General features: G+C 41.1%; 1 protein-coding gene across 3 annotated transcripts in view; it reads left to right on the top strand.

Moving 5' to 3' along the window:
- The window catches only part of LOC126419014 (uncharacterized), a 474,218-nt gene that overhangs the window by 6,413 nt on the left and 440,465 nt on the right, over positions 1–27,340 (top strand). The window lies entirely within an intron of this gene.

Here is a 27,340-nt window from a genome sequence, read left to right as displayed (position 1 = left end):
GCAAGAGTAAATGTACATGGCTTAAGAACCAATGTGGACCTTTTGTCATTCTTTCTAGAAGAAATGAAACCAGGTGTTTTATGTATCTGTGAGCACTGGTTGACTGAAGCAGAGGGTGTCTATTACAAATCTGTTGAGTATTTGGAAATGGTAAATGCATGTGTGTCCATGTATGCAAACAAAAAACTTAGTGTAAAGGAAATTGATTTAAAAAAACTTTTATACAGCTGTGGATCATGAACTAGCTGCATTAGTATTACCAAACAATGATCTCATTGTTATCTCTGTTTATCATTCACCTGATGGTAACTTCAAAAACTTTATTGCATTGATGGATAACTGTTTCTTACCTTATGTGCTTTAAGTCTAAACTTGCATTGTGTGGTGACTTCAACATACACATAGGAAGTGGAAGTACTTAAGATAGGGTTGTCATGAACTTAACAGCTGTGGGTTGTTTGTAGAAAACCAGCCCCCATCAAGAGATGTTGGCTATCTAGACACAGTTGCCACCAACCTCAGTACTTAGGAATATAATATCAGTGCAGTTGAATCAATGATTGCAGAAGACAGTGCATTAGTAATGGAGCATAGTATGGAGAGCGAAAGTAAATTTCAACCAATCACTTGGCACTCAAATTACACATTCAGTGGAAAGTCTTTAATGACCTTAAAGCAGCACTGTCTAGTGTGTAAACTGGCAACATAAACTTGGAGAAATGGGGTCCAGTGACTCATTTGAATGTGTTCCATACCTTAAGAACAAAATTTGATATTTCCCAGAAATCCCCAAGAAGAACCCTGCAAGCAAGTCATAACAAAGGGAAAAAATCCATTAAAGGGAAGATAAGGTACACACATTTAGCTCAAGAAACTACACTACCTCACTAAAATATTCAGAGACCATATTAAATTCCGGTAGTGCTGATGCCTTCAACCAGTACTCTGTTAGCATAGTGGAAAGTATGATAAATGAAATTTCAGATCCAGGCTTAGATCCCATGGCCAATGTAAAATGTGTAAGCTGCACATTTAAAAACTGGGAGGAAATACACCCTGAGGACCTTGTAAAATTAGTGAAGTCCTATAAGCATTCAGTGTGTCCAGATGTCTATGGTATGCCCTGCACAGTACTGAAAAAAATAATACCAGAGCGTGGTCAGTCACTAGCCACAGTAATTAACAAGTGTTTATCTTCTCGTGTCTTCCCAGATTCCCTGATGGTGGCACGGACGGTACCAGTCTACAAAAAAGACAACCTATGCAAAGTGTCCAGCTTCAGACCTTTTTCAATTATACCCATTCTTGCTAAAGTCATGGAGTCCATAATGAAACATTAAATACAAAAATTACTTTGAAAACAATGAATCCTTTCTGGTCGCAAAGCATGGTTTTTGCAAGGAAAAGTCAACCGTTACAGTGATACTAGACTTAATCATGAAGATATGGGAGCGATTTGAAGATGGAGTGAGTGTGGCATTGACACTCTGCGACATGAGCAGGGCAATTGATTGCATCTCTCACAAGGTACTGATTAATAAGCTAAAGTGTTGTGGTATTGAATGTGCGGTCCTAGCTACTCTTCAATCCTATCTTGAAAACCGAAGACAAATAGTATCAGTCCATGGAGCAACCTCTCAAGAGCAAAATTGGGGCATGGTGTACCCCAGGGATCCGTCACAGGACATCTCCTGTTCCTTATCTATGCCAATAATATAGGTTGTATCTATGACATTCTAGAGTTTGCTGATGATACCACACTCTTTCCCAAGGGAAATCGGCTGAACAAGCTCCGATGGCAGCAGATGTACTTGTTGAAAGCATTAAAGAGTGGTTCATTGAAAATGAATTTCTGTGTATTAACTGACCAGTACATATTAAGTTTATTATGCACTTTTTCATAACCATATTAATTATGGTCTGATGTTATGGGCACACTGCAGGTTGTAAGGAGGTGTTAATGCTCCAAAAACAGCTGTCAGAATCATTATACCAAGTAAGAAACAGGGGCACTGCAAACCTTTATTTACCAGGTTAGGGATAACAACAGTATTCAGCCAATATGTGTTTCTATGCCTCGGCAGTGTAAAGGAAAACAAAGTTGATTCCAGCATGAGGCAAGACAATTATAATCACGACACCCGCAACAAAGGGAACATTGAAGTACGAAGTTGTCGACTGACTCAAACGCTAGACAGTTTTCCAGTGGTAGCTCTAAAAATGTTCAGTATACTGGATCGAGAAGTGCAGTCTCTGCCACTAGGACTGTTCAAGAGGACAATTGCACAGGACTTGAAAGAATACCCATTACATTCTATTGGAGGATTTTTCGATATTAACCAAAGTGAATGGGCAAAATAATATTGTTTTAATATGTTATATCTGGCCTTATTGTTAATACTTCTCTGTATATTGTATAAAATTATAACCAAATCTTATATATGTAATCCTGAAGCAGTCTGACCGGTCATGACTGGTAAATGCAGACCTAGTAATTCTGCTAATTCACAGGTATATTACACTCTTCTGAGACACGATATTCTGCCTTTGATTGTTATTGTAAGCCTTCTTGTATCAAATATCTAGAAGTCTATACCGTTCTTGATATATTGATGGGAATGACTTTTGAAAAAAGTAGATTCATCGGGTTGTAGTTTTATGTATTGGTTGAACTATTGTCATTCTTTTGAGTGAAACCAGTCTGTGGAAGCAAATGAATGAAAAAAATTGGTGCAGTGCATTGTAGTTTTGCATATTGAGTGAATTTTTCATTCTTCCTTTTAAAGTGAAACTAGCTGAAATCGTTACAGGAACAGAAAGCTGGCTAAAGCCGGAGAAAAATTCTGCCGAAATTTTTACAGAGGCGCAAACCTGTTCAGAAAGGATAGATTAAATAAAGTAGGTGGTGGTGTGTTTGTGTCTGTTGGTAGTTATCTTGTAGTGAAGTTGAAATATAGTTCCTGCAAATTACTATGGGTAGAGGTTATACTCAACAGCCGTACCAAAATAATAATTGGCTCCTTCTACTGACCCCCCGACTCAGATGATATAATGCCTGAACGCTTCAAAGAAAACTTGAATCTTGTTACAAATAATTATAGTTATAATTGGTGGAGACTTCAATCTACCTTCAATTTGTTGGTGAAAATACATGTTCAAAGCTAGTGGTAGACAGAAAACATCTTTCAAAATTGTACTAAATGCTTTCTTTGAGAATTACTTTGAACAATTAGTTCATGCGCCCACGTGAATTGTAAATGGTTGCAAAAACATACTTTGCCTCTTAACCACAAATAATCTTGATCGAATAGAGTGCGTCGTGATGGATACAGGGACCAGTGAACACAAGGTCATTGCAGTGAGGCTCAAAACCATACCAATTAAAACAACTAAAAATAAACGCAAAATATATCTATTTAAAACAGCAGATAAAAATTCACTTGATGCCTTCCTAAGAGAGACTCTCTCTTCCTTCCAAGCTAATTATGTAAGTGTAGACCACATATGGCTCAAATTCAAAGATACAGTATCGACAGCAATAGATAGATTTATACCACATAATTTAATAAGAGATGGGGCTGATCGACCATGGTACACAAAACATGTCACAACACTGTTGCAGAAGCAATGAAAAAAGCATGTCAAATTCAGAAGAACGCAAAATCCCCAAGACTGGCTAAGTTTCATGGAAGCTCGAAATTTAGTGCGGTCGTCAATGCGAGATGCTTTTAAGTTTCCACAATGAAATATTGTCTCAAAATATGGTGGAAAACCCAGAGAGATTTTGGTCATATGTAAAGTACACCAGTGGCAGAAACCAGTCAATACCGTCACTGCGCGATAGCGATGGAAATGTTACCAATGATAGTGCCTCTAAAGCAGCGTTACTAAATACAGTTTTCCGTAATTTCTCATGAAAGAAGACGAAGTAAATATTCCAGAATTCGAAACCAGAACAGCTGTTAGCATGAGTGACCTAAAAGTTGATATCTTAGGTATTGCAAAACAACTCAAAATCACTTAAGAAAGGCAAGTCTTCGGGTCCAGATGGTGTACCAACCAGGTTCCTTTCAGAGTATGCAGACACAATAGCGCCTTTCTTAGCAATCATATACAACCGTTCACTTGACGAAAGACTGGGAAGTAGCACAGGTCACACCAATATTCAAAAGGGAAATAGGAGTAAACCATTGAATTACAGACCCATATCACTGACCTCAATTTGCAGTAGGGTTTTGGAACATATACTGTACTCGAACATTATGAATCACCTTGAAGAAAATGACTTACTGATACATAACCAACACGGATTCAGAAAATATCATTCTTGTGCAACAAAGCTAGCTCTTTATTCCCATGAAGTAATGAGTGCTGTCGACAAGGGATCTCAGATCGATTCCATATTCCTAGATTTCCAGAAGGCTTTGTATACCGTTCCTCACAAGCGACTCTTAATCAAATTGCATCGTGCATATGGAGTATCATCTCAATTGTGTGACTGGATTTGTTATTTCCTCTCAGAGAGGCCCAGTTCGTAGTAACAGACAGTAAATCATCGAGTAGAACAGAAGTGATATTTGGCATTCTGCAAGGTAGTGTCAAAGGCCCTCTGCAGTTCCTGATATACATGAATGATCTAGGTGATAATCTGAGCAGCCCCCTTAGATTGTTTGCAGATGACACTGTAATTTACCGTCTAGTAAAATCATCAGACGATCAATTCAAATTACAAAACAATGTAGAGAGAATTTCTTTATGGTGCGAAAAGTGGCAATTAGTGAGGTCATCCACATGGCAGGATCTATTTACGAAATTTCAATCACCAACTTTCTCTTCTGTACGCGTAAATATTTTGTTGATACCCACTTACGTAGGAAGAAATGATGATCATAATAAAACAAGAGAAATCGGAGCTTGAACGGAAAGATTTAGGTGTTCCTTTTTCCCACGCGCCATTCGAGAGTGGAATGGTAGAGAAGTAGTACGAAAATGGTTCGATCAACCGTCTGCCAGGCACTTAAGTGTGAGTCTCGGAGTAACCATGTAAATGTAGATGTAGCCTGTAGGGGTTCTTCTGTCATTTGAACCATGTATTCATTCTTCCAACTAAGACCACACTGTAGTGTTTCAGTAGAGTGAGAGATCCATTCATTCTTCTGAGGGAAACTAGTTGGTAGAAAACTAAGTAGCTGAACTAAACCAATGGTATACAAAAAGTGTGGTCTAGGGGTAGCATATTTGATTAGTAATCAAAATGTTGTCAGTCGCAGGTTTGAAATCCACCACCACTTAAATTTTGATTAATAATCAGCATTGGTGGCTGAAGACTTCCGGCATAAGAAATCACCCTCATTCTGCCAATGGCCTTGCAGGTTCAGGTCACTCTATTGTCCTTGTGGTGCGAAACTGCCCTAAAGGCAGACAAATCGGCAATGATAAATAGCGTGATGATGCAGAAGGCACTGGAAACCACTGCAGTAAAGACTCATTAAGTGTATCCACGGGACATGTGGCCTGTAACCGAAAAAGTGTCATGAAGATCTCTCCATTGGTAAAAGATTCTGGAATAGTCCCCTGCTCGGATCTCCAGGAGGGACTGCCAAAGGGAGGTGACCATGAGAAAAAGATTGAATAATCAACAAAAGGATAACGTTCTAAGAGTCTAGATGTGGAATGTCAGAAGCTTCAATGTGACAGGGAAGCTAGGAAATCTGAAAGTAGAAATGAGTATAGGGTAATATCAAAAGCAGTGGAAAATGGTACAATAGAAGTAGGATTTGTTATGAATAGAGATGTAGGCCAGAGAGAGTTACTGTGAACAGTTCAGCAATAGGGTTTCTCTTATCAGAATGGACAGCAGATGACAGTAGTACAGGTATACGTGTCGACGTCACAAGTGGATGGTGGAGAGATAAAGTGCGTGAGGATATTGAAAAGGGAATTCAGTACATAAGAGGAGATGGAAAATCTAATAGTCATCGGGAGCTGGAATGCAGTTGCAGGGGAAGGAATAGAACAAAAGGTTACAGGAGAATATGGGCATTGGACAGAAATGAGAGAGGAGAAAGGCTAATTGAGTTCTGTAATAAATTTCAGCTGGTAATAGTGAATACTCTGTCCAAGAATGACAAGAGGAGTAGGTATACTTGGAAAAGGCCAAGGGATATGGGAATAGTTCCATCGGATAACATCATGGTCAGACAGAGATTCCGAAACCAGACATTGGCTTGCAAGGCTTACCCACTAGCAGATATACACTCAGATCACAATTCAGTAGTGACAAAGAGTAGGTTGAAGCTTAAGAGACCAGTCAGGGAGAATCAACATACAAAGAAGTGGGATACAAAGTACCAGGATGACCACACACTCTAGAAATTCTCTATAAAGCTGTAAATACAGCAATGAGGAATAGGTCAGTAGGCAGTACAGTTGAAGAGGAATGGACATCTCTGAAAAGGGCCATCACAGAAGTTGGAAAGAAAAATGTAGCTACAAAGAAGGTAACTGCGGAGAAACCATGGGTAACAGAAGAAATACTTGATTTGCGCGATGATAGGAGGAAGTACGAAAATGTTCAGAGAATCAGGAATACTGTAATACAAGCCACTGAGTAATGAAATAAATAGAAAGTGCAGGAAAGCTAAGGTGAAATGGCTGCATGAAAAGTGTGAAGAAATCAAAAAAGAAATGATTGTTGTAAGAACTGACTCAGCGTATAGGAGTCAAAATGACCTTCGGTGAAATTAAATGCAAGGGTGGTAACATTAAGAATGCAGTGGGAATTCCAAAGTTAAATGCAGAGGAGAGAGTGGATAGGTGGAAAGAGTACATTGAAGGTCTATGAGGGGGAAGGTTTGGCTAATGTGATAGAAGAAGAAACGGGAGTGGATTGAGAAGAGAGAGGGGATCCAGTATGAGAATCAGAATTTAAGAGAGCTTTGGAGGAATTTCTAAAATCGTTGAGGGCAAGTGGCAACAAAATGACAATTCACGTTGGTGTGTAGAATGTATGAGTCTGGCGCTACACCATCTGACTTTTAGAAAAATATTGTCCACACAATTCTGAAGAGTGGAAGAGCTGACAAGTGGGAGAATTACCCCCACAGACGGCTCATGCATCCAAGTTGCTGACAAGAATTATGTACAGAACAAAGGGAAAGAAAATTGAGGATGTGTTAGATGACGATCAGTTTATCTTTAGATGACGGTCAGTTTATGTTTAGGAAAGGTAAAGGCACCAAAGAGGCAATTCTGTCTTTGCTGTTGATAATGGAAGCAAGGCTAAAGAAAAGTCAAGACATGTTCATAGGTTTTGTCAGCTTACAAAAAGTGTTCGACAATATGAAATGGTGCAAGATGTTAGAAATCCTGAGAAAAGTAGGGGGTAAGCTGTAGGGAGAGATGAGCAATATACATCATGTACAAGAGCCAAGAGGGAATAATAAGATTGGGTGACCAAGATGAAAGTGCTCAGATTAAAAAGGGTGTAAAAAAGAGATGTAGTCGTGCACCTTTACTGTTCAATCTGTACATTGAAGAAGCAGTGATGGAAATAAAGGTTCAGGAGTGGAATTAAAATTCAAGGTGAAGGTATATCAACAATAAGATCTGCTGATGACGTTGCGATTCTGAGTGAAAGTGAAGGAAAAATTACATGATCTGCTGAATCGAATGAACAATGTAATAAGTACAGAATACGGGTTGAGAATAAATTGAAGAAACATGAAAGTAATGAGAAGTAGCAGAAATGGGACAGCGAGAAACTTAAAATTAAGAGCGATGATCATGTAGTAGAATAAGTTATGGAAACCTGCTACCTAGGCAGCAAAATAACCAATGATGCACAGAGTGGGGATGACATTAAAGCAGCCTAGCACTGGTTAAAGGGGCATTCCTGGCCAAGAGAAGTCTACTAGTGTCAAACATGGGCCTTAATTGGAGGAAGAAATTACTGAGAATGTATATTTGAAGCCCAGCATCATGTGGTAGTGAAACAAGGACTGAGGGAAAACCAAAACAGAAGAGAATCAAAGAATTTGACATGTGGTGCTACAGACGAATGTGGAAAATAAGGTGGATTGATAAGGTAAGGAATGAGGAAGTTCTGTGCAGAATTGGAGAGGAAAGGAATATGTGGAAAACACTGACAAGGAGAAGGGACAGGATGGTAGGATACCTGTTAACCATGAGGGAGTGACTTCCATGGTACTAGAGGGAACTGTAGAGAGAGACAGAGATAGGAATACATTCAGCAAATAATTGAAGATGTAGGCTGAAAGTGCTACTCTGAGATGAAGTAGTCACACAGAATAGGAGTTTGTGGTAGGTTGCATCAAACCAGTCGGAAGACAGATGACAAAACTAGTAAGTGAAGATATCTCACATTACATTAAGTGCTATGTATGGGCTAGTCATTTAATTATGAACAGAATAGACTAATTCTTCTTTTCATCATTTAAAACTGTTAAATGCATTGTTGTGGATTAAGTTGTTCCAGAAGCAATTAACATGAGACTACTGAAGTTGATATATCATTGAGGGGTACGGTAGTACAAAGTTGCGCGTAAAAGTTCCTTTAGGTGTAAGTACATTAATTAGAAACCAGTTGAATTTAGCCACTAAACCTTTAAACACTTAATCAGTCATTTACCCGCTGATGACAGAGTTCTTTCGTGAGTTCATGCATGGTGCACACGGGGCTTAGGTTTATTCTGGCCCATTCTTCCTTCCCTGGCTGCATTTCCTTAACCTTGACCCTCCCTCCCTATCCTCACTCCTTCCCCGTTGCCCCACCCTCCCTATCCTCGCTCCTTCCCCATTGCCCCACCCTCCCTATCCTCGCTCCTTCCCCATTGCCCCACCCTCCCTATCCTCGCTCCTTCCCCCGCTGCCTGTCCTTCTCCCTCGGACTTCTGATTTATGTCAATCTGGCTATCCATCTACTTCCCTATATTGCTTGTAATTTTGTTCCTCCTGCCTGTTCTTTTATCCTGTGGTCTGACATCCACTTCTAAATTTTCTGTTTTTTGTGTTAGCCATCCGGGGGAGAATTCCTTTCCTAGAGTGTACGGCATGGATTCCTATCCCCTCTTCCTTTCCCTCTTCCGTCGCTACCGTACTGCCCTCTGCCCCGCTAGGTCACCAGCATGTGTAGCCATTCCATGTGGTGGGGCTGTCGTGTACACATCTGGCTGAACCCCCTGACAACACAGGGATCACACTACTGATACCTGAACTGTTCCCTCCCCATGTATGCGCAACAGCTGCCGTGCCAGGTGGCCCTTGCTGTGGCTGTGGCTAGTCCCTCATCAGAGTGGGAGTTCAGGGTGGGAGCTTGGCACATTAAGCGTTTCAGGCTGCAAAAATCTGGCCGTCTATGAATGGTACTGGATCACTGAATGCTGCTTCATATGACCTGGCTTCTTTCCCTTCCCTTCCCTTCCCTTCCCTGGCTATACTCTGAAAGGATGGCCAGGCTCGCCGTCTTGGGATGAAACTCTTTCCCTGCCACCTCATCTCTACTTGGACTGAAGGGGACACATTCTCCGCTACGAAACCACATGTTGTTTTTGTGGAGAATATCGAGGACAAGTTCGGTGAAGTGGAGTCTCTCATTAAGGTGTGGTCGAGCTCCCCGTTGATCAGAGCTGCTTCTGCCACCCAATCTGCAGCCTGTAGTGCTTGTAATTAACTTGGCAATGTCCCAGTGTGTATTACCCCTTACCATTCTCTGAATATGATCCAGGGAGTGATTTTTGTTGGGACCTTATCCTGCAAACTGGTGAAATCCGGGCTAATCTGGAGTGACAGCGTTCATTTTGTTTCATTTGTGCAGAACAGTTGTAAAGACAACTGCAGTGATACTAGTGACTTCATTCTGGCTTTTGAGGAAGATACCCTCCCAGAGAAGGTAAAGGTATTGTGCTACAGGTGTTATGTGAAGCCTTACGTCCCACCACCCATGAAGTGCTTTCATTTTGGGCATATGACTTCCCACTGTACTGCGGACCCTCTGTGGGGTGACTTGGACACCCACTCCATGAGTTAAGACCCTATGTTCCAACAACTGTGTGTGTCAATTGCCATGACTGACACTCTCCACACTCGCCAGATTGCCTAGCTTACAAGAGAGAAAGCAGGTCCAAGAGTGGAAGTTCATGGATTGCCTGTTTTATGCTGAGGCTCACCGAAACCTACACTCCATCCAGTGTCACGTTCTTCAAATTTTGCCTCTGTTACACTCTTTCCCCTCCTACCTCTTAATTACCCCAGCCCCCTCACCCCCTTCGCTCCTCTGCAGTTTCCATGCCCTTCCCTCCAGGTGCTGCTTTCCCTCCATGACCAAAGAAGTGCCCTTCTTATTTGGCACCTGCTGATGTTTGGGCTCCTTTCTGCATTCTGCAGAGCCAATTGACCTTTATATACGTCGATATCTCTCTCCCGAATTGCATTGTTTGTTTACACAAACTTATGCTTCTGCGGCTATTGTCACAGTCAGTAATATTCTTCTGGGTTTGGGACCGCATTGTTAACTATAAAATTCCAACGTTTTGGCAACTGTTGCAAGATGCCTTATTCAAGGTGTATTGCTTACTGCTGAATGGGCTGTAGTTTGATTACTTATATGCTATGGAGGAGTGCTGTCATTGGATTTGAGGATGAGGAGGAAGGGTATTAGTTACTCTTTATTGGTCTTTGCATTGCGTGTCGCCATTGGCAGAATTAGGCGTTTCCCATTGGACTGCATTGATGTGGTCATAAAGGGCATCTCTGCCAGTATTCTTCATGCTGCTGGTGCTGTTGTCCCTGCTGTCCCCCTATCCACAGGTCCCCCTCATTGTTGACTGGTACCATGGTGGATCAAGGACATAGTAGTAGCTCTCCAGGACCGTTGAAGGGTGCTGCAGTGATGTAAAAGACACCCTTCACAGACCAACCTCCTCACTTTTAAGTGTGTTCATGCTAAGGCTCACTGTCGTATTAAGCAGAGAAAAAAAGCAATACTGAGAACACTTAAGTTTCCTCCCTGTGGACGTACGCCTCTTCATCGCAGATTTGGTCCAAGCTCCGTAGCCTTCTGGGCCGCTAGCAAATGTCAACTGTCCCATCCCTTATCCTCCAAAGTGCTCTGTGTACTGATTAATTGGTCCTTGCAGAATATCATGTGAGATACTTTGCAATAGCGTCAGCATCCTCTTCCTATCCTGCTACTTTTCTCTGGCAGAAACACTAGGTTGAATAGACACCCCCCTCTGTTTCAACCCCCATCAGGCTGAACCCTATAATGAACCATGGGATTTCTTGCAGGCTCTTACCTCTTCACAAGACATGGCCCCATGCCCAGATTCCATCCGCAACCAAATGACCTAATACTTGGACATTACCCAGAGGTAACATCTACTCAGGGTCCTCAGCCACATTTGACTCACGGGTACTTTCCCTCGCAGTGGCGAGACCGTATAGTTATCCTCTCCCCCCACCCCCCCCCCCCCCCCCCACCCCTACCCCACCCCTGTCATTAAGCCCATGAAGAATCGAATGTCACTAGAGACAACGACTGCCGAATAGCCTGACAAACATACTTTATAGACTTGTGGAGTGGATGGTTTGCTTCAGATTATGTTGAGCACTCAAATCATGGAGCCTTTTGTCCCCACATCAGTGTGGCTTCTGGGAAGGACGGTCTTCTACTGACCATTTACTCAGATTGGAAACAGCAATCCAACAGGTTTTTACTGCCAGCATCTTGTCGCGGTCTTCTTTGACCTACGTAAGGCGTACAACACAGATTGCTGCCATCACAGTTTAGTGTGTTGCGGTCTTCTTTGACCTACATAAGGCATACAACACAGATTGCTGCCATCACATTTTAGTTACCTGCCATGACTGTGGCTTTTCGTGCCCCCATCAGGTTTTCATCTGTGGGCTTTTATCCCACCAGCTCTTTTGGGTTCGAGTTGGCATTTCACTCAGCACCCCTTAGATTCGGGAGAACAGTATCCCACAGGGTTGTGTGTTAAGTGTCACACTCTTCCTCGTAGCCATCTGAAATTTTGTGAACTGTCAGGCATCATCCTTAAATTGGTGGGGAAGGGTGGCAGGCATCAATACATTATAAACAGCTTGTGGGGTCAGCCTTCATCCCCATATGTGTGATTAACATGCTGACTTTTCGTCAGGGTGCAGATGACCAAGATGTTGAGTGCCCCTCAACCCAAATCATCGTAGCTATCAATGGGCTTGTAACCTAAGTTGGGCCTCTGCTTGTGCTGGCACTATATATCAATGATTTTTGCATCATCTTCCACTCTGTAGCATCTGATGAGCGCCGGCTCCAAGGTGCCATCCGACGGCCCTCTTCATGGGCTGTCTCCCATGGCTTCCAGTTTTCTCCCTCCAAAACACAAGTTATGCATTTTTGTCACCGACCCACAGTACACCCCAATCCAAAGATTTATTTATGTGACCAGGTCCTAGATGTTGTAACACAGTCCCATTTGGTTTGCCTTATTTCTTAAGAAAAGCTGACATCGCTGCCCTATATTTGCCACCTGAAGACTAAACGCATGTGGAAGCTTGGTGATCTCCGCCTTCTGGCCTATGCATCTTGCGATTTAGACTGTGCCACTCTTCTCCATATTTACCGTGCACAGGTCTTGTCCAGACTAGACCACGGTTGTCATGTTTATGGCTCAGTGACTCCTTCCACTCTGAAAATGCTTGACCCTGTTCACCATTGTGGGGTGTGTCTGGCTATTGGTGCCTTTCATATTAGTCCCGTTGACAGTCTCCTCACAGAAGCAGGGATTTCCCCTCTACAAATATGACGGAGTCAACTCCTGGTTTCACCATTCGCCGCCAATTCCCTCACCATCTCACATACCCTGTCATCTTTGCAAACAACGGATGTCTTCCTCCCTGATAACTGCCCACGGGTGGGATTTCTGGTTGGAATGCATCTCTCTTCCCTCTTTGGGATCTCCCATCACCGCTCATCAGAATGCGCCCAGTGTATTTCCTCCTCGCCCCCCACCCCCGTGGAAGCCAGCTGCTGTGGCCAAGCAGTTTTAGAGTTCTAGTCCGGAACCACACTGCTGCTACGGTCGCAGGTTCGAATCCTGCCTCGGGCATGGATGTGTGTGATGTCCTTAGGTTAGTTAGGTTCAAGTAGTTCTAAGTCTAGGGGACTGATGATACCAGATGTTAAGTCCCATAGTGCTTAGAGCCATTTTGAACCCACCCCGCTGGATGGTGTCTAGACTACAGATAACGACTGACCTACTCCAGGGTCCTAAGGTCTCTTCTGCCATCTTATGGTCTTCCGGCATCTAGTATGTTCTGTTGTGGCAGATTTCCAGGGTGCCACCATCTTCTACACTGATGGTTCTAAGGCAATAGATAGGGCGTGATATGCTTTCACACTTCCCCAGGAACCATGGACCTTGCCATTGGTGGTTCTAAGGCAATAGATAGGGCGTGATATGCTTTCACACTTCCCCATGAACCATGGACCTTGCCATTGGTGGGGAGGCTTGCGTGCCTCAGCGATACAGATAGCCGTACCGTAGGTACAACCACAACGGAGGGGTATCTGTTGAGAGGCCAGACAAACGTGTGGTTCCTGAAGAGGGGCAGCAGCCTTTTCAGTAGTTGCAAGGGCAACAGTCTGAATGATTGACTGATCTGGCCTTGTAACAATAACCAAAACGGCCTTGCTGTGCTGGTACTGCGAACGGCTGAAAGCAAGGGGAAACTACGGCCGTAATTTTTCCCGAGGGCATGCAGCTTTACTGTATGATTAAATGATGATGGCGTCCTCTTGGGTAAAGTATTCCGGAGGTAAAATAGTCCCCCATTCGGATCTCCGGGCGGGGACTACTCAAGAGGATGTCGTTATCAGGAGAAAGAAAACTGGCGTTCTGCGGATCGGAGAGTGGAATGTCAGATCCCTTAATCGGGCAGGTAGGTTAGAAAATTTAAAAAGGGAAATGGATAGGTTAAAGTTAGATATTGTGGGAATTAGTGAAGTTCGGTGGCAGGAGGAACAAGACTTCTGGTCAGATGACTACAGGGTTATAAACACAAAGTCAAATAGGGGTAATGCAGGAGTAGGTTTAATAATGAATAGGAAAATAGGAATGCGGGTAAGCTACTACAAACAGCATAGTGAACGCATTATTGTGGCCAAGATAGATACGAAGCCCACACCTACTACAGTAGTACAAGTTTATATGCCAACTAGCTCTGCAGATGACGAAGAAATTGAAGAAATGTATGATGAAATAAAAGAAATTATTCAGATAGTGAAGGGAGACGAAAATTTAATAGTCATGGGTGACTGGAATTCGAGTGTAGGAAAAGGGAGAGAAGGAAACGTAGTAGGTGAATATGGATTGGGGCTAAGAAATGAAAGAGGAAGCCGCTTGATAGAATTTTGCACAGAGCACAACTTAATCATAGCTAACACTTGGTTTAAGAATCATGATAGAAGGTTGTATACATGGAAGAACCCTGGAGATACTAAAAGGTATCAGATAGATTATATAGTGGTAAGACAGAGATTTAGGAACCAGGTTTTAAATTGTAAGACATTTCCAGGGGCAGATGTGGACTCTGACCACAATCTATTGGTTATGACCTGTAGATTAAAACTGAAGAAACTGCAAAAAGGTGGGAATTTAAGGAGATGGGACCTGGATAAACTGAAAGAACCAGAGGTTGTACAGAGTTTCAGGGAGAGCATAAGGGAACAATTGAAAGGAATGGGGGAAAGAAATACAGTAGAAGAAGAATGGGTAGCTCTGAGGGATGAAGTAGTGAAGGCAGCAGACGATGAAGTAGGTAAAAAGAAGAGGGTTAGTAGAAATCCTTGGGTAACAGAAGAAATATTGAATTTAATTGATGAAAGGAGAAAATATAAAAATGCAGTAAATGAAGCAGGCAAAAAGGAATACAAACGTCTCAAAAATGAGATCGACAGGAAGTGCAAAATGGCTAAGCAGGGATGGCTAGAGGACAAATGTAAGGATGTAGAGGCTTATCTCACTAGGGGTAAGATAGATACCGCCTACAGGAAAATTAAAGAGACCTTTGGAGATAAGAGAACCACATGTATGAACATCAAGAGCTCAGATGGAAACCCAGTTCTAAGCAAAGAAGGGAAAGCAGAAAGGTGGAAGGAGTATATAGAGGGTCTATACAAGGGCGATGCACATGAGGACAATATTATGGAAATGGAAGAGGATGTAGATGAAGATGAAATGGGAGATACGATACTGCGTGAGGAGTTTGACAGAGCACTGAAGGATCTGAGTCGAAACAAGGCCCCCGGAGTAGACAACATTCCATTGGAACTACTGACGGCCTTGGGAGAGCCAGTCCTGACAAAACTCTACCATCTGGTGAGCAAGATGTATGAAACAGGCGAAATACCCTCAGACTTCAAGAAGAATATAATAATTCCAATCCCAAAGAAAGCAGGGGTTGACAGATGTGAAAATTACCGAACTATCAGTTTAATAAGTCACAGCTGCAAAATACTAACACGAATTCTTTACAGACGAATGGAAAAACTAGTAGAAGCCAACCTCGGGGAAGATCAGTTTGGATTCCGTAGAAATACTGGACCACGTGAGGCAATACTGACCTTACGACTTATCTTAGAAGAAAGATTAAGGAAAGGCAAACCTACGTTTCTAGCATTTGTAGACTTAGAGAAAGCTTTTGACAATGTTGACTGGAATACTCTCTTTCAAATTCTAAAGGTGGCAGGCGTAAAATACAGGGAGCGAAAGGCTATTTACAACTTGTACAGAAACCAGATGGCAGTTGTAAGAGTTGAGGGACATGAAAGGGAAGCAGTCGTTGGGAAGGGAGTAAGACAGGGTTGTAGCCTCTCCCCGATGTTATTCAATCTCTGTATTGAGCAAGCAGTAAAGGAACAAAAGAAAAATTTGGAGTAGGTATTAAAGTCCATGGAGAAGAAATAAAAACTTTGAAGTTCGCCGATGACATTGTAATTCTGTCAGAGACAGCAAAGGACTTGGAAGAGCAGTTGAACGGAATGGATGGTGTCTTGAAAGGAGGATATAAGATGAACATCAACAAAAGCAAAACGAGGATAATGGAATGTAGTCGAGTTAAGTCGGGTGATGCTGAGGGTATTAGATTAGGAAATGAGACACTTAAAGTAGTAAAGGAGTTTTGCTATTTGGGGAGCAAAATAATTGATGATGGACGAAGTAGAGAGGATATAAAATGTAGACTGGCAATGGCAAGGAAAGCGTTTCTGAAGAAGAAAAATTTGTTAACATCGAGTATAGATTTAAGTGTCAGGAAGTTATTTCTGAAAGTATTTGTATGGAGTGTAGCCATGTATGGAAGTGAAACATGGATGGTAAATAGTTTGGACAAGAAGAGAATAGAAGCTTTTGAAGTGTGGTGCTACAGAAGAATGCTGAAGATTAGATGGGTAGATCACATAACTAATGAGGAAGTATTGAATAGGATTGGGGAGAAGAGGAGTTTGTGGCACAACTTGACCAGAAGAAGGGATCGGTTGGTAGGACATGTTCTGAGGCATCAAGGGATCACCAATTTAGTATTGGAGGGCAGCGAGGAGGGTAAAAATCATAGGGGGAGACCAAGAGATGAATACACTAAGCAGATTCAGAAGGATGTAGGTTGCAGTAGGTACTGAGAGATGAAGAAGCTTGCACAGGATAGAGTAGCATGGAGAGCTGCATCAAACCAGTCTCAGGACTGAAGACCACAACAACAAACAATGCTTTCACATCCCCTACTTCCTTAGAACACCATTTATTGCTGGGATCATGTAGTGTGTTAACAGCAGAGCTGCTAGCCATAAAGAGGGCACTTCATTTTGTTAGTCTGGCCTCCCTCCACAGTGTTTTAGTGTGTACTGACTCACCTTTTCATCCCTGCTATCCATGACCATTCGGGAGGACTACGGTTCAATCCCGTCTCCGGCCATCCTGATTTAGGTTTTCCGTGATTTCCCTAAATCGTTTCAGGCAAATGCCGGGATGGTTCCTTTGAAAGGGCACGGCCGATTTCCTTCCCAATCCTTCCCTAACCTGAGCTTCCGCTCCGTCTCTAATGTCCTCGTTGTCGACGGGACGTTAAACACTAACCACCACCTCCACCACCTTCTCAGTTGTCTTTCTCTAGGTCACAAGTCATTAAGGTATCCCAGGGTATGAGGTGGTTGGCCATTAGGCTAGAGAAGCAGATTCTTACCTCCCATTCCCTTTCGAGAATTCTGCTGTGGATATGTGGATCTAAGTCAGATCTTTCTTTGCCCAAAAGTGGAATGGCATCTAGTGCGCTACTGCTCTCAGCACAATTAAGGAATCGATTGCAGTCTGGCGCTCTTCCTTGTACTCCTGTCAGGATGAGTCCACTGTCTCATGCAATCTAGGCACTGGTCATATCAGGCACATCAATTGTTTCCTCTTGTATAATGAACCACCTTCACAGTGTGTTTGTGGAGCCAGACTGATGCTATCCCAAAAACTGGTTGAATATCCACTTCTTTTTGGCATTTCGTACTAAGTATAGTGTTCCAGATGCCTTGCAGTGCACTCATGGATGGTTGAACTGGTCCTCAGTTCCCTCCATGAAAGTGGTTTTTATTTTCAGGTATAAGGTTTTGGTTCACTCTTGGAGCAGGCCCAAGGTGGTTGTCGTTGGAGCCTCTCTTAATGTTTTCTTGGTATGGAACCGCATGACCACTTCACCAATGGAAAGGCCTCTCTTTTTTCCAGTTTTTAGATTTGGTCTACCCTTTTATGTCTTCTTAATGGGTGTTTTAACTTCCTCATTTTATAGTTTGACTCCTCTGGCAGGATCCATCCACTTTTAGTGGACCCTCTCTTCCATGATAATCTCAACTTCTTATGTATCAATCCATAGCTTAATATACACTCACATCAATTTTCCGAAGATGTCAAAAATGTGCAATGAACGTTTTTGACATCTTTGGAAATGCTATTTTCGACTTAGTTATGAACTGGAATAGGCTCTCATCATTAAACTAGTCATTGAATGAATAAGGGTAAAAATTTGCAACTTGGATTGATTCTTCGTTCTTCTTATTGTAAGGTTCAATGGTCTGGTTAAGAGTTTCTCAATGTGAAACACACAAAATGACAAATTCCCTCTTAAAAACTAATATTTTTAAAAATATATATATTTTGTCTACAAAACTTGTGGCATGGTTCATTTGCAACTGAAAAGGCTGGAAAAAGTATGTATGTGAAATCATTAAAACACAGAGTAAATGAAAACATTCGTGTAACAGATATGGCAGCAACTTGTCAGTTGATTCTCACATAAAGGGAAACCACTCAGAACTGGAGAATGAGTGAACAGCAATCGTGTATTCTAATGTGGTGGCAGAGAATTATTTCATTTGGTTGTTAAAACAAATTGGATGTCCCATCATTATCTTGATGGCATTGCATGAAATGTTAATCTCTGCAGATAGCATTGACAGTAAGGCCTTACCTGTTAATCTCTTTGCAGGATGTCTATAATGAAATCAAAGATGTGAAAGCTGATTGCAGACATTGATGGCAAGCTGGCGGAGAAGTATCCATAGACAAATGAATTTTTATTTATGTCCTCCATGGTTTGTATGCACATTGTTGGGACTAGCTTTTCTCTCATAAATCTCCATATTCCTGCTGTGGCATCCTGTCACAAGCTTTCCCTAAATGTTAAGAGCAAGTGTACTTCGTAATTCCGCTCTTCATGTGTGTTCCGTAAGGTATTTGGTTGGAGAGATGGCACTGCTGAATTTCTGTGACTTTGTATCAAATAAGCTAATTAACGATTGTACTTAGAGGAAACGTTGTTGTTGTTGTTGTTGTTGTCTTCAGTCCGGATACTGGTTTGATGCAGCACTCCATGCCACTCTAACCTGTGCAAGTTTCATCATCTCCCAATACCTACTGCAACCTACATCCTTCCGAATCTGTTTAGTGTATTCATCTCTTGGTCTCCCTCTACGATTTTTACCATCCATGCTGCCCTTCAGTACTAAATTGGTGATCCCTTGATGCCTCAGAACATGTCCTACAAACTGATTCCTACTTCTAGTCAAGGTGTGCCACAAATTTCTCTTCTCCCTAATTCCGTTAAATTCCTCCTCATTAGCTATGTGATCTACCCATCTGATCTTCAGCATTCTTCTGTAGCACCACATTTCAAAAGCTTCTATTCTCTTCTTGTCCAACGTATTTATCGTCCATGTTTCACTTCCATACATGGCTACACTCCGTACAAATACTTTCAGAAACGGCTTTCTGACACTTAAATCTATATCCGATGTTAACAAATTTCTCTTCTTCAGAAACACTTCCCTAGCCATTGTCTGTCAACATTTTATATTCTCTTTACTTCGACCATCGTCAGTTATTTTGCTCCCCAAATAGCAAAACTCATTTACTACTTTAAGTGTCTCATTTCCTAATCTAATTCCCTCAGCATCACCCAATTTAATTCGAGTACATTCCATTATCCTCGTTTTGCTTTTGTTGATGTTCATCTTATATCCTCCTTTCAAGACACTATCCATTCCATTCAACTGCTCTTCCAAGTCCTTTGCTGTCTCTGACAGAATTACAATGTCATCAGCGAACCTCAAAGTTTTTACTTCTTCTCCATGGATTTTAGTACCTACTCCAAATTTTTCTTTTATTTCCTTTATTACTTGCTCAATATACAGATTGAATAATATCGGGGATAGGCTACAACCCTGTCTCACTCCCTTCTCAACCACTGCCTGCCTTTCCTGCCCCTCGGCTCTTATAACTGCCTTCTAGTTTCTGTACAAATTGTAAATATCCTTTCGCTCCCTGTATTTTACCCCTGCCACCTTCAGAATTTGAAGGAGAGTACTCCAGTCAACATTGTCAAAAGCTTTCTCTAAGTCTACAAATGCTAGAAACATAGATTTTCCTGCCCTTAATCTATCTTCAAAGGGGTGGAGGGGGCGACTTAAAGAGGAAAATCAGGATTCATTTAGAACCACGGACATGTCAGTTCTGACACCCCTTGCGGCAGGCATTATAATAATCTTGTCTCATATTGCTTCATGTTTATTTGCAGATTGTGTTTGCTCAACATCTTGAACCTATTTTTTTTTTTATTTATTTATGTTACATGCCCAATGAGACTGCAGGATTCCAGGAGTGGAGGGGGGGGGGGGGAGGAGAGGAGAGGAGAGGAGAGATCAGGTTCAAATGAACATGTAGGCAAGTACTGCACAGCCAGTGTCTTGTTTGCAACATTGACTACGGCAAATTGTCCAAAAACAGAAGAGGACATTGTAAATGCCATAAATGATATTTTGGATCATGAAACTAACGGGAGCTGCTGGAGTTTTCATCCGAGGAAGAACTACCACAATCTGTAGGTTCAGATACTTCATCAGAAGGTGATGTTACACCACATGATGATTTACTGAGTATTGAAGAAGAAGCTGTTCATGTTTACATGTTTATTTTCATAATTATTGATCTCTGTGTTGCATTCACACACTTTTCTGTTGCAACAATTATGTTTACATGTTCGTGCTGTTTTCCTAGAAAAAGCAGACAATTTTTTTCACCTCCTGCCTGTCTGTGAAACCTTCAAAGCACAAAGCAAATGCTACAAGTATTGTGGGCACCATAAATTGACCTCATAGGGAAATACCAATCTCTGTCAAGAAGCACAGAGTTGTTAGAGAAAAATGAAAGGTATTGGTTGTATATCAGGGAAAGAGCAGCAAGAATGCCCTGACTCCCAGCACTATGCATCCTTATGTGAGAATAGAGGCTGGTTTGAAAGAAGCAGCCTGATACAGTGGCTCGTAAACACTCGAAGCACTATCCAAACAGTGGCCTGTTCACAAGTTCTAGAACTTGCTGTATGTGGCTGGGATAAATACCTGAATGAGAAAAAGTTGAAAAGCAGGTATTTTATATTGCAGTTTGTGGAAGAGATTGATGAGAAATACACAGATACCAGGAAGCCTAGTACCTGCATCACTCCAGAAGATATTCCTGAGACAAGAAAAGTGAACATTTTGCCTTGTAAAGTCTGACTGCACTGGAAACAAATCATTTGTTAAGTGTCATGTGTAAAAAAAAAATTGTCTGCAATAATTGCACATCAAAGGACTATTATTTGCACTCATAATGTGATGGTAGCCAGTAAAGGCACCCAGCAAATGTAAGTTCTCTTAATAATTGATAATTCGAGAAAAGCTACATCATTTTTGTTGATTTTATATATTAAAAAAAAATGCTTTGAGCATTTCTAAGAATAGATTCATCAGTAGGTGCAATAGCCCACTGACACAGGATAATGAATGTCATAAGTGACCCAGCTGCAGTTCTAAGTATGATCACATGTCAGTGATTGTAGGGTTAACAGGAAAAGCAAGCTTTAACTTTCCTGCCATTGTACCTTGCATGACACTGAGTGGTGGTCAGTTCTATGGGACCAAACTGCTGAGGTCATCAGTCTGACATTGAGCTAATTTGTATTGCAGTGGGTATGTACTAGTCTTGGATGAAATCTATACAGCCAGAGACAGAATGCATAGTAATCAAAATAGTTGTATATGTCATTGGAAAAGGAGTCCGCCCCGGTAGCTGAGTGGTCAGCGTGACAGACTGTCAATCCTAAGGGCCCGGGTTCGATTCCCGGCTGGGTCAGAGATTTTCTCCGCTCAGGGACTGGGTGTTGTGTTGTCCTAATCATCATCATTTCATCCCCATCAACGTGCAGGTCGCCGAAGTGGCGTCAAATCGAAAGACCTGCACCAGGCAAACGGTCTACCCGACGGGAGGCCCTAGCCACACGACATTTCCATTTTTATTGGAAAAGGATCTATCTTACAATTTCGAAGAGCCATCAACACACATTCATAGGCTACTTGTAAGCAGACATTGTCAGTGATGGGTTAACACACCTTCAGTAGTTTCTTTCCTACTCGACTCTGCAGGTGTAAAAGTTCGTGGAGTCTTTACCCACGTGTTGGGAGGCATACCACTTCGTCTTCATACATATACGTTCCAACATGGAATTCCAGATGATGTTAAATAGCTTACTATTGTGAGTTTATGCCTGCCTTGAAACTGAACAACACTGTTGTGAATGCTGCACCTCATCAAATGCATGTGTACAGATAAAATTATTGAAAGAAAGCATTTACTCTTCTAATTGTCAGATGCCGTCAAATTTGATATCTTCACATAGAGCTTTCAATGACTCATTGCTTCCCTCCACAAATTGATACAAATGCCTGTCCTCACCAGCCCTACAAGACTATACCATCACTGTTTGCGTGTTTAAATATGAGTAGGAGTAATTGGAGAATCTGTTTGAAATATTTTAGAGTTCAATAGTGCAAGTTCTAGTGAAGAAATCTTCACTAAGCTTTGGTAGGTCATTGCTCTGTCACAACATAAATAGAATCCAAAAGATGCTTACTCTAAAGCGTTGCACCACCCCCACCCACCCACTTTGTAAGGACAGTAGGTGACAAAAATCTCATTGAAAATATAAACAAGGCCTCTGTGTGTCCAGGAAATGCGAAACACTTGCAGATAATTCTGCAGAAATAATGTTGGTCTCCTTGAGTATTGTAAGGATACTATTAGAGAGCTGTTGAATAGTTATAAAGTATTCACTTTCATTCTTAACTGTCTTCATTCTGATGCAAAGGAGCCTTGGTGTGCTGTGTAATGCAGATATGCAGGAAGCACTTTTCACCTATATGTTGCTGAAATGAACAACACCATGTTGACAAAGTTTTCTTTTTTCATTAGAAGGCATTATCTGTAAGTGAAATACAGTTTTCTGAAAGTGCAGTACATAAATTTCATGGTGAGATAGTCCTAAAACCTGTAACATGCACTGCAGGGAACAACTTGTGTCAGTGTGTGATACTAATAGTATGATTCACAATTACAATCAGGCAATTTGCACAAATACCTGAGTGTAGCAATGTGCAGGGACACGAAATACAAGGGTCAGTCGTAGGTAAGGCAGGATACTGGGAAAGTGTGGTCAGCTTACAAAGGAGGTTTGCTAAGAAAAGCACTTCTGTGACACTTCTGCAAATAATGTTAAAGTGTGCGGCAGCGAGACCAGATAGGCCAATGGGTGATATTTGTGGTACAAATAAGAGTGACATAGTCAGATTTGTTTGATTTATGACAGCTCAATGGAGTTTATTTTATGACTAACACATTTACACATAGACAACATTGTTTTGTGTGCAGAAACAAGAATGTGTTTCCTATTTTGGTATAAGATCCACATTAGAATTGTCTATTTAATCAAAGCTGTCACATTGAATCCAAAACAGAGTGCTGTTAAGAGTATGATCTTTAATAAGAACTATACTGAAAGCGTATATATTGATCACACATGGCAATCAGTCTACCTTATCAATGTGTGTGTCCTGTTTTTTAAGTAGAATGTTCAGGCAAATTGCAATCTTTCATAAATATCAAACTTCACAAACAAACAAATCGCAAATATTCAATAACAGCAGGAGACAGGAGTCGAGCAGTGACATGCACACTGCCAGTCAATAACAACTGTTCAGTGGTGGTGGATGACACACAGTGTAGGACAATATTTATTTCCATATACTGCTTAGATTTCAGTATTTCCTCCATTTAATCTTCTAACTTACCATCTGCAGATATTGAGACACTACTTCTCTATGTATGCCAAGTTCTACAGCTATTACCTTTACCCTGTTCACATTTTGTGTTTATTGCACTATAAGTATTACAAAGCTTATTTCCATGGGTCATAGTGCCATATCAAGGAAGGTAATATATTCTTGATACAGTGATTTTTATTACATGGCTGAAGAGACCGTATTCATGTTGTTGTTATACTTCAGAGACAGGTCAAGTTTCTGGTTGTTATGTTGTCGTTTCATATGAATGTGATTGAGAAATCTCGTGAAAACATTCTTTGAGTGTCAAACTGGTTGCCAGAATTGGACATTACGTAAATATTTCCTTTTCTGAGGACAATAATTGTACGAAAAGCAGTTTATAGAATTAAATTTTATTAATAATCTATTTCTCTGTTTCTCACACACTGTTGGCCTGGTAAGATTTGGCTAGAACATTTTACATTTAAAGTATTTCTCTCATGTCTAACGTACAGATTTCAGAATAACTTTTCACTGCCTCATCAGAACTAAAGGTTTTTAAGATTTGATATAGTTTAGTTAAATGCTTAATTCGTTTCATTCATCATATGGTATGATGTGAGGCATTTCAGTTGAACAAAATGTCATGGAAATCATATTTACATTTTTTTGTGATGACAATATGCAGGTCTGTAGCCGAGCAAATGTATGCATTCAAGGCATACTTTGTATTGTAGAGGAGAAAAATAGTATTGTGTGTCTGAAACTACTGTTGTCACATTTTATTTCTGTTGGCAGATTGTCAGAGTTCTAGCTGTGCATTTTTACTGCTTTAGGTTCTCCAGAGGGTGGTGCAGATAACATGTTCCACAGTAATGGGGACAAAACCTGACCTTGTGGGCACCCTGTGGTGATGTTGATCAATCACCATTTTCTGATTCATCATACTTACTTCCACTGTTTTTCTGTTACATATTTCTGTATTGTTCATGCATTCTGGCTGTTACAGAATTTTGATGAATAAATCTACTGAGAAACTTTGGTGAATACTGCCAGCTGCTTAAACAGATACCTTCAAAATGTAGGTGTGTGAGTACTATGTATAATAGCCAATATTTATTTATTTAATAAATAAATTTGGCAGTGATTGTCTCATTGTGATTTCTTGTGACTAATCAAGAGCACAAAATCTGCTTATTAAAGCCATTTATGTATAGAAAGCAAATACTACTTAAGTGAACACACAAAATTTGTAGAAAATTGAATATTCCTGAAGTGTTGGCTAAGTTTTACATGCCACTTTATTAAGATAATTATTACATTTCTTATACTTTGAAAGGATTTGAGCTACTGTGAACTTTAGTTTAGTTGCCTGAACCTGGAATCTGGCACACAAGATTTTAGTTTTCAGGTTTTAGAGTGGGCCAGGTGTGCTTTATCGTTGGCATTCTGGTACAGTAATTTCATAATTTCAGTACAACAGGAGAATAACAGGGGGGTGAGGAATGAATAATGGATCACTGTGGAGGACAAAACAAAAATAATGGGGGGCGGGGGGGGGGGGGGGGGGGTGAGAAATGAATAATGGATAACTGTGATACCTTCCTAGTCGTTATGGTCATAGGGGAAATATTTGATAATCTGAGGTGGGATAAGTTATTGTAAAGCCTGAAGCGCGCACACACACACAGATTATATATATATTTACAAATGATTGAAGCGATTTCACAGCTCTACAATAACTTTATTATTTGAGATATTTTCACAATGCTTTGCACACACATACAAAAACTCAAAAAGTGTTTTTAGGCATTCACAAATGTTCGATATGTGCCCCTTTGGTGATTCGGCAGACATCAAGCCAATAATCAAGTTCCTCCCACACTCGGCGCAGCATGTCCCCATCAATGAGTTCGAAAGCATCGTTGATGCGAGCTCGCAGTTCTGGCACATTTCTTGGTAGAAGTGGTTTAAACACTGAATCTTTCACATAACCCCACAGAAAGAAATCACATGGGGTTAAGTCGGGAGAGCATGGAGGCCATGACATGAATTGCTGATCATGATCTCCACCACGACCGATCCATCGGTTTTCCAATCTCCTGTTTAAGAAATGCCGAACGTCATGATGGAAGTGCGGTGGAGCACCATCCTGTTGAAAGATGAAGTCGGTTGTCGGTCTCCAGTTGAGGCATGAGCCAATTTTCCAGCATGTCCAGATACACGTGTCCTGTAACATTTTTTTCGCAGAAGAAAAAGGGGCCGTAAACTTTAAACCGTGAGATTGCACAAAACACGTTAACTTTTGGTGAATTGCGAATTTGCTGCACGAATGCGTGAGGATTCTCTACCGCCCAGATTCGCACATTGTATCTGTTCACTTCACCATTAAGAAAAAATGTTGCTTCATCACTGAAAACAAGTTTCGCACTGAACGCATCCTCTTGCATGAGCTGTTGCAACCGGGCCGAAAATTCAAAGCGTTTGACTTTGTCATCGGGTGTCAGGGCTTGTAGAAATTATAAACGGTAAGGCTTCTGCTTTAGCCTTTTCAGTAAGATTTTCCAAACCGTTGGCTGTGGTATGTTTAGCTCCCTGCTTGCTATATTCGTCGACTTCCGCGGGCTACGCGTGAAACTTGCCCTCACACGTTCAACCGTTTCTTCGCTTACTGCAGGCCGACCCGTTGATTTCCCCTTATAGAGGCATCCAGAAGCTTTAAACTGCGCATACCATCGCCGAATGGAGTTAGCAGTTGGTGGATCTTTGTTGAACTTCGTCCTGAAGTGTCGTTGCACTGTTGTGACTGACTGATGTGAGTGCATTTCAAGCACGACATACGCTTTCTCGGCTCTTGTCGCCATTTTGTCTCACTACGCTCTCGAGCGCTCTGGCACCAGAAACCTGAAGTTCGGCTTCAGCCGAACAAAACTTTGAGTTTTTCTACGTATCTGTAGTGTGTCGTGACCATATGACAATGAATGGAGCTACAGTGAATTTATGAAATCGCTTCAATCATTTGTAATAGCCCTATATTATATATATTATATATATAATATATTATTATATATATTATATTATTATATATATTATATATATATATATATATACGTTAAGACACAAAAATGTGATGATAAAAGTGAAACCACAAAGACCAGCTTATTTTTGAAAATTTGAAGATATGTTTGTAGCTATCTGCCTTCACTGCTTGACTTGTACCTCAAAATAAATGCTTTTTCAAATGGAACGAAAACTTCAGTTTACAGATATTGTGAAAAGGAGTCGTACCATTGCAATGAATGGAGAGGTTATGCAGTACCATTTTTGTGGTAAAGGATGTGAAGAACACTTTAAAGGATAAAGGTTGTGAATTATTAAGCGTGATAGTTAAATCATCCCCTAACAGATTAATAATGTATTCTGCTTAGAGAACGAGATTTATATGAAAGATATGCATTTTTGTGGAAAATTTAAGGAGAGACCAAGATGTAACAGTTTAAAGAGAAACTGTTCTGTGTGTGGGTAACTAAAGTCGGCGGGGTGTTGTGTAGGCCAGTCAGCTCGGGAGTCAGAAAACTTCAAAGATACTGCACAACAAAACTTAATCAGAATAAATTATTTTATTTCAATTGTAGGAATTATATACAA

This window comes from Schistocerca serialis, chromosome 9 (assembly GCF_023864345.2).
Source record: "Schistocerca serialis cubense isolate TAMUIC-IGC-003099 chromosome 9, iqSchSeri2.2, whole genome shotgun sequence".
Lineage (NCBI taxonomy): Eukaryota > Metazoa > Arthropoda > Insecta > Orthoptera > Acrididae > Schistocerca > Schistocerca serialis.
Note: the sequence above shows the minus strand (reverse complement) of the source record. Positions and strands in the feature narration are given on the sequence as shown.